The 13,989-nt window shown below is 39.6% G+C and overlaps 1 protein-coding gene across 2 annotated transcripts in view; it reads right to left on the reverse strand.

Moving 5' to 3' along the window:
- Positions 1-13,978, reverse strand: part of STX11 (syntaxin 11) — a 23,214-nt gene extending 9,236 nt beyond the window's left edge. Inside the window, exons 1-2 of one of the 2 annotated variants that reach the window (XM_019527602.1) lie at positions 13,926-13,978; positions 13,179-13,327 (exon numbers count right to left, since the gene is read on the reverse strand). The gene's annotated coding sequence lies outside the window, so the exon portion shown is untranslated. Of the gene's footprint in view, positions 1-13,172; positions 13,328-13,925 lie in introns of both variants that reach the window. The other variant, XM_019527601.1, reaches the window with a different exon arrangement.
- Positions 13,979-13,989: the final 11 nt, after the last annotated feature.

The following is a 13,989-nucleotide window of genomic DNA, read 5'->3' on the forward strand; positions in this document are numbered from 1 at the left end:
CATTAGTTTAAAAATAACCTGCCTCCACAAACAAAATTAAACTAAACAAAAACAAACAAAAAACAAAATTTCCCCAAACCTAAAAAAAAAAAAATCTTTTACATGCATCCTAGCATGAATACACATTTGAGAGCATACATCTGCAAGTCTAATTGCTTTAACTTCAGGCTATACAGAACACAGCCACACAAGATAGTAGGAAGAAGCATGCTTTCTACCTCCTTTCACAAAAAAACAAGATAAAGCTCATCTGCTTCATGTTAACAGAGAATAAAAAAGTCTGTGTATTCATCTTAAAATGAAGATTACTTGCAGACATTCCTGCCAGAATTAACGGATGACCAAGATTTTCCAACTCTGAAGGGTATTTTTTAGGTAACAATTTTGAAATGAGGAAAAGCAACTGAGTCCATGTGGAAACAGGTATAAATAGAGGAAAGGTGGGGGAAGGACAACAGTTAACCAACAACCTCAGATGATTTGGGACCTGCCTTGCCCTTTAACTCTTTTTCTGAATGCTTCTTGTTACATGTGTACATACATTAAGTGCACATTCCATTTAGATAATTAAGCTGTCAGTCACCGGCCTTCAGTAACTGACTGCTTAATTGTCTCTCTGGAGTTTACCTCCTTTCATATCTTGGGCTTCTAGCCACTACTATGATCCTTGCAATCTCAGACCAAGCCTTGAGCTGCCTATGTGCTAAAATCAGTTATTTCAGGAGACCTGACTTACATTCAGTACCTGAAGTTATGTTTCCTCCCAGAGCACCGAGTAGTGATTAATATACTTTATAAAAACAAAAAAAACCCTACACAGCAAAACATTACTTAGGTAGAACCAAAGCATTTCAACAAAAACTAGATTCTTGTCATTCCCCCTTTGGTGCTTACCATCCCCTGGTTCTGGGAAAGGTCAAAACTCTTCAGACTCCTTCCACAAAATGTGCAGGTCACCCTTTTTCCCCTAGACAGCTCATGGTATTTGACCTCCATTTTACCTGAGGAGCTCTCAGTTTAACTGTTTTTATGCAAGCGCTGGGACCCTAGGGATCAAAATCCAACTTGCATCTTCTTGTGAAACAGAATATAGGATCCTAAAAGCTAACCAGTTTGGTCTGTTTCAAGTGTGTGCCAGAATATGTGCCATTGTTTTACCTTCCTATTTGCTCTTTTAAAGTTACCATTGACTTATATAAGGATATAAACCCTATCACTAAACCATATGCAATTACACAATCTTAAATATGTTACAGCTAGTATCTATTAAGAGAGAGATAGTATAACAGCAAAAAATCTGGTACGCAAGTGCTTGTTTCCAAAAGATTTTTTAAAAATGTAATGAAAAATAAAGCAAGGGGATTCTTTAAATTTAATACAGTCTGTCACACTGTACCCTGTATGGCACAGGGCTTGGAATGAGTGAGATTTATTTCTAGGTTAGTGCCCTGATCTGTTTTAAGTATCAGGAGTCTTCCTTTACTGGCTACTGGGCATGTCTACTTGTGCATATACTGTGTGGTACATTACTGCATAGTAAGTGGCTTCTAGACTGGTGTCTTAATGTGTAGGTGTTATTGTGCAGTAATACTGTGTGCTCCAGCTTGTGAATAAAGTAACTCCCAAGTCAGAGCACACGTATAGTATTATTGTGTAGTAAGGCATCTACACATGACTTACTGTGCAGTAAGTAACCGGGTATAAATTTGCTCCCTGCATCATGCAGGGAGCAAATTTACATCCAACTCCGCATAAGTCACCATAGTTACTGCACAGTATGGGAGCGCATGTGTAGACATGAACCTGTACTGCGCAGTAACTTTCAGTGTAGATGCACCCACTATAAAGTGCTACAAGTAGAGTGTGGCCATAAATGGAAAAACCAAAGAAAAAAACCCTGAAAATTAAATACTAATACAAAAACACTTGAAAATTAATAGCGGACACTCCAGGGGCACAAGCCCTAAGTGAGATATCCAGCTTCATCTTGCCTGTTTCACAACTTCTCAGGAAAATACCCCAGCAGGAAGGTCAAATGAGCATATGTTTCAGTAGCATATGATGAAATGAAACAGGGTAAGGTGTATAATTTATTTGATGAAAACTACCCCTCCCCCTCCCCACCACCCAAGCTCACAAACTGCTCATAAGAAGATGAATATTGAAAAATGTCAATAATTAATATTGAAAATTAAGTTACCAGAATCATTTTTGTTTATGGATTATGAACAATGCATATCAACGTGTCATGTTTTCATGCTATGCTGTTTTTGGTGGTATACAGAAGGCACGGTGGATATGAACTTTTAAAGACTGACTAAATAAAATAGATGTGAGCATAAGCTTTTGTGGGTTGAAGTTCACTTCATCAGATGCCAATATACGGTCATTCTATGTTTCTGTTCCCTAACTGAATGAGCCTGACTTCAAATAAGGTTTATGATTCTATTTAACAAGTCAATTTAAAGTTTAGAGACCATGCTTCAATTGGGGGGGGATTATGATTAGCAAAATTGGTTTGTCAACTAGAAAATGTATAAATAATGATTATAAATGGGAAATAACTACAGTTTGTACAAACTCCTCTAACATTTTGAATATTTAAAGAATGTCTGCAGCATACTCTGAGTGCTACACAGAACACATGCAGTAAAATATGAGGATAAATCAATGCTGGGTATTACCTCACACAAAAGAAAAGGAAACACTGCCATGCTCAGTGGTCAAAGAAACCCAGTAAGTTAATAATGTTGATAACTTCTGACCTTTATGGAATACAGATTGCTAATTCCATCAAGCTGTTTATGAATCCTTACTATAGCAGAAGTAGTAAATAAGCGTAATGACCCTAAGCCTCTTTTTAATGCTTGGGTGGATTTGAGTTATTTTAGTCTCAGAAGTCTGGTCATTCATACCCCAGTGCAACACTACATATTATCATACCTTTCCCCTTGTGTGTAAAATACTTCTGGTCTGCTTCAGACAGAAGATTTGATCTTCCAGGAAAATCTTGTAATGAATTAGTAATATGGGAAAACAACATAAAGGTTTGCTTTTTCCTTTTTGAAGGGGGGTGGGGGGAGGAAGAGGGAGTAGGAAGGAAGGGAGAGGATCAAAGGAGGGTATTTATATTGATAAGATATTTTTGTACACACAGGCTTGAAGCTTATTTGAGTAACATTAAAAGTTCCTCTTGGAATTTTAAAGAAAAAACTCTTATTCTTGGGTCAGATTGGTCTAAACAAATATTACATCCAAATACTACACAACTGAAAACATGAAACAACATTAAATAATTTGGGCACTGAGGTGAAGTGCTCAATAGGCAAAATATGCATTTTGTTACACAAAAAACTTGTGGTTTAATGGTAGACTCCTTGTTTGCCACCTGAGGGACCTGTGTTTGATTCTGGGATGTGCATATTACAGCCATCAAGGCACCAAATGTTTGGACTTTAGTCTGGCCTTTGGATTCTGTCTTAATGACTTAAAAATAGGGATGGAAGGTCTTGGAAGCCTCCACTCCTCCATACTTCTACCTAGACATATGTGTCAAAGGTCCTGGTGACCTCTCATGTACATACCACATACCAGAAGAATTGATGGTTGCTAACTACAACCAAGTTATCAGAAGTAAGGAATTCTTTCAATATGATCTTCTAGTAAGGAATCAGCAATTAAAGCCAAAAGAATATTTTATTAGAATCAAAATTATGCTTCCCAGCATATGCAATTGTTTACTTTCTGCACTTCAATTGATTTGGATGCAAAAACATGCATATCGGACTATTGACACAGCACAGGTACTTTTGCTTTCTGTTTGTCAATAACCTTCATTTTCTGGTAGTCAGGCACCAGCCCAACACTAGGATGTCTGGGTTCAAACCACCACAGGAAGCCATGTAAAAATAGACAAACAAGTTTCATTGAAATTTAGAGAGTCATGAAAACATTTGTATAAATAGTAAAATGTAAATAGCTAGTCCCACATCTCCCCTTTTAATACAAGGGAACTAAATCCTAAAATAAATCCAAGTATTAAGTCCAAATTTACCTGTTAGAGGATCTGTACCATACTGTCATCCTCCCATGACAGAAACTTCTGTTAATCACAACCATAAATAGCCTTCCCATGATACACAGCAAGATTACAAATGGCCTGTGTTGCAACAGGATTGCAACCACATGCAACTTTCTGTAACATCTGGCTACTGAATGGGTTGGGCTAGTCAGCCTTAAGTACAAGCAAAAACAAAAGACCTCACACACAACAACTGTGTCTAACAATAAGAGGCTTCTTATTTAAACTAATCTGTCAAAAATACAACAGTTGAAACAAGAACATTTAGTAGCAGAGACAACCTAATAAATACACTCTGCAAAATATTAGTTTTTGTGAACTAGTTATTCCACCTCCATGCAGAATTAACCTTTCACAATTAGAAGGGAAAAAGTTGTCCTTTTCCTACAAAGAACTAGCTTCAAGCTTGGAAGGTTAATTTGAATTTTTCTGTTCAATTCAAAGAGATGGTAAGCCCCAACATGCACTACAGTGGAGCTAAATCTGGAACAGAAGAGAGCACCAAATCATTAATAGCCTAAACTAAGAGAACACTCATCTGTAGTTTTAAGATTTAGATACCCTGGGATTTCTGGGGAGGAAGAAAAGTGAAATTTCCATAGCTTTCAATGCAAGAATTCCCATCCTTATATACCATCACATATGAAAATAATACAGCATCGTCATGTAAGAAAGTCTTAAAAAAAAGATGGAAACACCTGTAAAATCCATTTTGAACCATAACACTCAGTTTCCCTATGAGCCAATCCATACTATACAGTAATTCTCAGACCACAACTCCAACATTACAAGTGACACTTCATCTTAAAACCTACAACGCTTTACAAAAAAGTTATCAAAGGTGGGCTTTCATTTTATTTTAACTTTTAATTTGTAACTGCATGCATTGGATATTTTTCCTGCTATCACAAGTAACTCAAGATACGCTGTGCAGATATCAACTAACACACTTTTTTTTTCTTGCAAATTGGAACAGGTTTGCCAGAAAACCATAAGGATCAGCATACTAGATCAGACCAGTAGGCTGGCTAGTTCAATAGCCTTCCAATAATAATAGCTGATACTAGATGCATGTAATGAAATGCAAGAAAACCTTTACTGAAAAAGAATAATCTGTCTCAAAGTTTTTTATAATGCTACAATATCTTTCAGTAGCTTTCCATACTGTATATAGAGTAGGCAATACTGACGAAAGCTCACCCAGTCAGATCTGCTAATTGTCCAACCATTCCTTTGTCTGTCAGTAGATTAGAATGCAGTCATAAGAATGCATTCATGTCTTGCTATTACATAAAACCTGACTTAAGGAAAAGAAATGTTGATGCAAACTTAAATATTTGTTTTGCAACTTGGAAACATTAATCAAGTGAGATTACTTTTTTTGTTATGAACACAATAAATACTGTATGGATGTAATCATTATATCTGGAGACTGCTAATGCAGTAGATGTTATACAATATTAACTTGTTCTAACCAACTTGAACAGATGTCTTTTACCATACTGACAAGTTGACATTTATTGTGTATTTTAATAGAAGACTGACAATTATCTTTTCATAAGACATCAGAAAGTTGGCTAAGGTTACGTATGGTGTATTTTTAGAAGCTGCTGTGAACGGCAAACAGCTAGTTTTGAAGTTAATTGAGTTCATATTATGCACAACATCAAAACTATTTGTTTTTGAACTCTGATCTTTGAATTATCAGAACACAGCATTAATTGTTTGAACTGTTTTTAGGGGTTTTAGAACTTAAAAGAAGAGAGGGGTTATATGAACCCAGGAGCCACAGGTTGTTTAGAGAAGGCATTTCATATTTTGAAGTAGTCATTTCCTGACTGTCTAGAAAATCAGGTTCTCCATTATACCCAGGAGCCAATGGAACTGCAAACTTTCATTCCTTAGGTTATTCATCGATTCTCAAAGTTACATGTAAGCAAAGTCATATTCTAGTCACTGGGACCCTGCTGGTGTACATTCTACTTGGGAGGTGTCCTAACATCTCACGTTCATAACATCCAAGCAGACCAAGCAGCTCTTACTGAAGCCAGAAAGGGGGTGAAGGAAGCTGAAAAAAAGATTTTGGTTTACAGTTAAAGAAAATTCTTCCTCATGTTGGAAGATACCCAATCCAACATGTAGAAATGCACATTTTTCTTGTGCAAGTCTAACTGTACCAGTTAGAAACCCAGAGACATACAGTAAAAGAGTATCACAAATTTAGCTTTACAACACTGCATATTACCTTTTGCCCAGTATTAGCTAAAATTCTGGTTTTATCCCTTCTGACAATCTGCTTTAAGACTGGCACATGCAGTGGTTTAAGGCATTTTTTTCCTTCCTGAGTAACATTAAGCTTTTACTGGTCTTCTACATGCTCTTCCAACCTCCATCCTATATTCAAGTAATTCAGCACTCAACAGCTTTGTTATTCAGTCACCTCTGAAAGGATGTTGTCTTCTCAGAGCAAGTCATAAACCAGGTCTAATTTAAACGTAGTTCCCCAGACATATCAGTTTTTAATGATACTCCTTTCTTTCAGAGGCACAGCTTACACATTTGTCAACTCTTTCCCTGCTGACAAGCAAAACTAGACAAGCAGGCCTAGAAAAAAAAAAAAAATCCAATAGCTGGTGCCTCTAGTACAATGTAAATGAGACACTGACCTGTTGGAATGTTAATTGTCTTTGAAAGTTGTGCCAACTAGCCCACATTTCTGTAGGAGTTCAACAACAGTTCAAAATGAACTTTTATTGGTGCACTCTTGAGTAGTGCTTTCCAAATCTCTCCTATACATACCCCATACATTTACCACATTTATTCCATGTTTATCTTCCTATTACTAAGGCGCACACATCCACTCACCCACACTCAATTGTTCTATTTTATTTCCTACTGTTTTTGTACATTAGAGATGAGCAGTAACTTGAGTTGAAAAACCTACTAGCTATGTTCAAGTAGAGCACACAACACATTAAGCAGCTCTTATTTTTCATTTAAATCACAGAATCACTTCTTGTGCCCTGCTAGGATTAATGGGCCAATAAGAAGGTTCTGCACAGCTGGTGAAGTACTACTGACAGTCTTATAGTCTCTTATCTTGCGCTAACAACAAAATGGTTCTTGAATACCACCCCCTGTGCCACAAATGTGGCATTCATATAAAGGAAAAACACATGAGAATTGGAAGCTGGAGTACTAGCTGTAGTTGGATTCTGAGAACAATTTCTGAATGAATTGTGTTTGGTTTGGTGTCCCTTATACCAGTGCCTTGATTGAAACAACACGGTTGTCTTCAGCTTCATAGCTCACGAAGCAGAGAGAGCCTTAGTTTTTCTTGTTTGCTCTCTTCCCAAATACTGATAACTATTTTCCACCAAGGATCCAACTTTCATGGCCACACCTACCTAAGCCTCTTTGGTAGGATTAGAAAGAGGATACACTAACACAGAGTTTTAATACACACTTTGACTTCCCCAATTCATTCTTTTTTTTGTCGACCTGCTTGCAATGGGCATTGACCAGAACTGCCATATTAAAAATAATGCTCTGGAAGAGGAAATCTTCAAATAACCTGGAAGTCCTGAGGCTAGTAGACCCATCCTAGTGGCTTTTTCTAAACACTGGTTCATCACGATGCCACTCTGAGGGCATTTTGATTTATTTCTTCAGATGATTATAAAATACAGCCAAAGCCACCCATCCAGCATTCTGATCATGCATCTCAAGTAACTGACAGTTCCCACATAAGAACAAGCTAGGTATTCCATCCTTTTGTGCAGTATTAAAAACAGGACAGAAAATTAAGCAATTTGAATAGATCGGCAGTTCTTTACCAGGGTGCCACAGCGAGGGTGCCAGGAGACCCTTTTAAGGCTGCTGTGCAATACTGGCACTGTTAGGTCTACAAACACCTGCACTTAGTTCACAAGAAACGTTGAAGTAAACCCAGAACTTCAAATAGGAATCCAGTGTCAAAGCCACGTTGACTTGTTGCTGTCTTTCTGAATTATTTGCACCAGAAGCAGAGGCATAGCAGGGCAGCCCTGCCTCTGGAGAAACCACAATGCATAAGGCAGCATGGGTTGCTACTGTGCCAATGGCTATTTTTGCACCCTTCCACCCCCCATACAAAGGTAGCACCCGGGGCTGCTGCCCCAACCACTCCCTTAGTTACACTTCTGAACAAAAGAATTGTTCTTTTATTATTCCATAGTGTAAAACAAGTAAAAGCGAAGACCTGGCATTTTCTCAGGAGTTCGCTGAGCCTAACAAGGTTTAGACACATAGGAGGACTATGTCCTTATCTATACCAGTAGATTATAAATATGCATATCACAGAATAACAATGAAGTAGATACAACTAATATAAGCAATAAAACACCACTGTCCATGCATTTCTGAGCAATTACTACATGTTTGGAGTCATAATGAATCAAAGGCAAAGGAATCATGCCAAGTGCTTACACATACACAGTGCTTTATAAATTCAAAGGACTACAGCAGCATTTACCTAATTAATTCCTATAAGACTGATAGCATCAAGTGACTGTAGGTGTGCAGGTACAATAGAAATACTATTGCAGTTATATGGTAGCACTAATAAAAAAACAACAAGGAAGATCTTAAACACAAGTAGAAACAGGAGATTCAGTTACCAGTCAGAATTTGGCTCATTGCAGTGCTAACCCCTTCACTCCCCAAAATTTATAGCTTAAAGGACAGAATATTTTAACAAAACTTAAAGCAACTAGAATAGAAGAGAAACATTTGTATTCTTGCATATGTTTTCTGATGATACACATTTTAAAAACCATATTCCATCACAGTATAATCACAAGAGATTGTTTGCCAATACTGTAGTTCTATTCAACTAGAATTAGTGCATGTTGCATTTAGGGCCCAATTCTGGGCTCTACCACAACTTTTATAGCAACTGTAAAGGGACTAAAAAAGTCATCTTAACTAGCCCTGGAAAACACTCCAACAGTTACACATATGCTCTCAACAAGCTCAATGCAGGGACATGGTATGAACAGTGGAATATTTTGTTTTGACTATTCTAGAGTACAAGCAATCCATCGAGGCTGTCTACACCTTATGCTATGAACTGCACAGGCATATTGAACTGCCAAGAATCCTATGGGTAGGAAGACACATTTACAATATGAATCTTCCCTTTCTATCCATCCCCCTCCACTACCTGCACATGCACACTATTCCACTCTAAAAGACAGAACAATTTCTGGCCCCTGGTTTATAACTATAAGATGCTGATGTGGTTGAAAACATAGCCACTGGGTCCAATACTGCACTTCTGTTCAAAACCACCTCTCACTGAAGAACCTCTTGCCTAGCACAAGAGTACACAGTAAGTGATCTTTGCTAGAAGCATTTCTTGTTATTTTCAGAGAAGCAAATTGAAACTAAATTTGAGACAAGAGCAGATCTACTCCAGACCAAACATACAAAAACACCATCTTCTTCCCCTCCCCCCATACTTGGAGGTAAAACCACCATGAGAATGTTAAACTCTACTAGTTGTACACTTCAAGCAGCAGCGTGTAGTCTGCACAGACCACTGGTTAAAGAGTTACATAAAGTAAGTATGAAACCAATCAACCAACAAGACTGGCTTGTATAGCAAGGATTCCCCTGAACACAAAGGGGAAATTTTCAGTTCTGTTGCACATTCTTGTCATCCTTTCTCATGTCATGTGTAAGTGTAACTAGGGATGACATGGCCCATGGTGCTTGGAGTATTCTTTCCTAATCAGGCTTATGTAAACTCAGTCAGGTATTATTCTTTTTTTTTTTGTTAGGGATCTACAGATCTAATGAGATAAGAAAGCACCTAATGAGCAATGCAGAAAAGGCTGCAGTATTCAAAGGTGTCCTTTGTTTCAGGCTGAAAAAAAAAAGGTTAATTGTGGCCAGATACGTAAAAGTAACTTTAAACAATGGGACTAATCCAAGGCCCCACACAGGTGAAACCAAGGGCAGAATAAGTTAAATCAGGGGGTTTCAGCCTTTTTTTACCTAAGCGTATCCCCAGCGGCCCCCTTTTTAGTAAGTGTAACCCCAGGAGGGTAGGGTGAGGAGTAGCCAGACACAGAGCTGGGGGGGTGGGGGAAGAGGGGGAGCGGCTGGACATGGAGCAGGGGCATGACAAGCCATGGAGCAGCAGCAACGCAGCATCTGTGCAGCCCTGCTCTCCTGTGAGGCAGCGGTGCAGGGTGGCAGCGCTCTGTCGCCACCCGCCCCCATGTACCCCCTGACACCTATCAAAGTACCCCCAGGGGTACACTTACCCCTGGTTGACAACCCCTTTCTCCAACCCGAGAGTACCCAAAGGCAGTGGAGGCTAGGGTTTTGAGGAACCCTATACTCACCTTCCTCTAGAGGCTGGCAACATTGTGGCATTTTATAGAACCTACCTCACCGCAAGAAGCTCCACCACATTGCTACCAGACCCTCCAGTTGGACGCAGTTTGCAGTTGTACCCAGGACCAATCAAGAGAAATACAGGGCATGTCTACACATGTGCTTTAATGCACATTAAAGCATCACAAAAAAACCTGTGTGCTTTTGTTAACGCACATTAAAATAGGCTGATGTGCATTTTTCTAGTACTTCACGATGGAGGTACTAGATTGAATGTACATTTCCTAATGTATAAATCTAAAGATGACTGAAGATGAAAAGTCAAATTTATTTCCAGTATAAAAAAAGGAAACTGAGGAGAGAGAAGTTTTTCCAACATACAAGAAATTGTTAAAAGGAGGACAATGATCAATTTGTTTACCATATCCCTTCAGCATAGGAGAAGGAGGATTTCTTAATTTGCAGTGAAGATATTGTTTTAATACTGGGAAAATAGTTCCAACCACAAAGATACTAAAACACAAACATGAAGGTTGTTGACTCTCCTTCACTGGTGTTTTTAAAAAACAAGCTAGACAGTCCTCTGCTGGGAATGGTAAAGGTATTCTTGATCTTGCCTCCGAGCTGTGACTTGGTTTAGATGGTATGTTGAGGTCACTTCCAGCTTTTCATTTTTATGGATTCTTTTCCTCTCTCCCCCACTCCCAACTTCATTCCAAGCCATAAACAGTGCAAGGGCTTCTCTTATATAGTAATGTATTATAGAACTATTTCTCTCCTTCCCCCTCTTCCTTCAACATCCTCACTTCCGTTATTTTTGTACCATAAAGCATAAAGAAATTACTTGGGTATAGCAACCAGTATTTCTCTTTCTAGACCAGACTTTATCTGTTGTTAAATGTGTTACACCTTTGCCTCACCAAGGTCTTCTCTCTTTTTCATGCTAGTGCCCTACCCTCCTGCAAAAAATCTGAAATATACACAATACACAGAAGTATGGGTATAGAAGTATCAGTAACAGTAGTAAATGACCTCCCCCATGGCAACAGTACACTAATTACAGTCAAAAAAGCTAACAGCAGGAAGCCTAACCATATAACTGATAATGATAATCTTCAAGTGTGAGTGATATGGCATGTGATTTTGTATGCAATTGTACTGATATCAATTTCAAGCTGAGAAATTACCTTTAGAAAATTATAAGATCAAATATTGGTGAATGGAGGAAAGGACACTAACTCCTAAAGATGGGAGAATGTTGCAGAGGGATCACTGGGTTAGTATACACTCATAGGAAGAGGGTCACACCAAGGATAGGGAACCCTTCTTCCACCGCACTCCCCAAATCATTGCTATTCTGATCTGGAAGCAGAGAATTCCTTCTTCATCCCAAATCTGAGCACCACTTTGACCATGAATGGCAGGGCAAGACCCCCCTGAGAGATACCCAAGAAGTTTCTAAGTATTGCCAGAACCACCAGTGCATCCCAGTCCACACCTGCTCTATGGCCAATGTTGAGAAGCCCTCCCAATCTTCAACCCCCTCTTCCCCGCAAATAAATAAATAAATAAATACATTTGGAGGGGGAGGTGGGACATGGATGATTCTATTCTGATCCTTACAGGCAACTAGCAGAAACCCAGAAGCACAAAATTGCCAGACCCCTCCAGCACACAGCCAAAACCTATCAGCCTGAAGTGAGGATTGCAAATCTTGGATTCCACCAGTTACAAGGACTGGTTAGTAATTCAAGAACACTTCAGTCCTATCAGATTATTTTTTCCCTAAAATTCAAACTCCATCTTGAAATGATTCAGGTTCTCTCACCTATCCATAGCATTATACAAAGGCTATGTCCCTGGAAAGCATAGTCACTTAATAATTAGTGACATTAATCCTACCACTCCTTAGATACAGGGCATCATAAGAAATGGATAACTAAAGGAAGCCTGCCTCAAATTTTTCCATCTGCAAAATAGGAATAATGGAAGCAGTAAGACTGAATAGCACTTTGAAAAAAAAACCAGAATGCTATTTAAAACAGTGCAATAGTATCATCAGGGAAACAGAAAAGGGCAAGATCCCCTCATAGTTTGTGTTATCTGGGAGAACCATTATTTCCTTCTTTAATCTATGCCTACATTTAGTTCCTATATTTTTGTTCTCTGCACACAGTTGTAAAAGAAAAAAAAAGTCTAGAGACATGGAACTAGTCTGGTGAGCATTTTTAGGCCAATGCTAGCCTCCAGTCACTTCCTGTCTGATATCACACAGTGACACTTGGCCACCTCAGGCAAATTACAGTGCTATATACGTAGAGATACATTTTGGAAGGCACATTAATTGTAATCATTTAGCTGGATGTTATATAAGAAAGCTAGACATTTTTGGTAGAAAGCTACCATAAAAACAAAATTCGGGTAGCATCAAAAGATTGACTTTAGAACTGACAACACTAAAAAACAAAACAAAAATGAATTTAACAGTATTGAACCAAGCATTATAAGTTTACTTTCTCAATCTAGTACTTCCCTTGAAAAGCAGCTCTCTCATCTCTTCTTCTTAGGAAAAAAAGAGGAAGAAAACAGAGACAAAAAAGAGATACAAAATAGTATTCATAAGCATAGCCAGACTCAAAATACAAGCTAGTTCCCATCTGATAAAGCCATTCTCTCTTTGGCCTCTGAAAGTGCTACAATGCTTTACCTGTGCCTCCTGAACGTTGCACTGGACCAGTGGTTCTCAATATTTTTAGGGTCCAGGCCCCACTTGATAAATCCAAGGCACCCCTCAGACAATGCCAGTGCCTAGTTTTCACTTGGCTTTTTACCACAGGAAAAATAACTGAGCAAATTCTTCTGCTGCAAAGAACAGAAAGACCACAACAGATTGAACATTACGAATTCCTACTTGAAATCCCCGAGCTGACCTTGCAAATCATGTTAGCACACCTGTTACGTGTGCTACAACTGTGAGGCACCCTCAAAGGGATGTCAAGGCATCCCGAGGCAGGAGACAACCGATGTCAAGGCATCCTGGGGCGCCCTTGCCCCTGGTTGAGACTCCCCGTACCAGCCATCACCAGCCCTCAGCGAGGTCTCCATAAAGAAGCCAAACTGGTTGGAAAATGATCCTATGCAGGTTCGAGACGTCTTGAAGCGGGCCCACGACTTTTCCCTTGCGTCAGGGCAGTCATTCCCCACGTCTGGAGGGAGACGGCTCCGGCCAGGGTCTTGAGGCCGAGCAGAAGGGGACCCTCAAGTGTCCAGCTCCTAGCTGGAGAGCGCCCCGGTCCGGAAAGCCCGCCACCCAGCACATGGCCCCTTCCATGCGACCCCCCTCTTCCCTTCCCAAGCCAGGGTGCTTGGCCCTCCCTCCCCTTCCAGCGCTGAGCTCTGCCCCAGCAGCTGCAGGGGAGCCCGCAGAGGAGGGAGGCGGCCGAGCCAGCCCCGCGCTCACCAGTGCGGATGCTGCCGACGCAGAGGCACTGTGCTGATGCCGCCGGGCTCGGCGCGGACTGAGC

This window comes from Gavialis gangeticus, unplaced genomic scaffold (assembly GCF_001723915.1).
Source record: "Gavialis gangeticus isolate Ggan-Ray unplaced genomic scaffold, GavGan_comp1, whole genome shotgun sequence".
NCBI classification, from domain to species: Eukaryota; Metazoa; Chordata; order Crocodylia; family Gavialidae; genus Gavialis; species Gavialis gangeticus.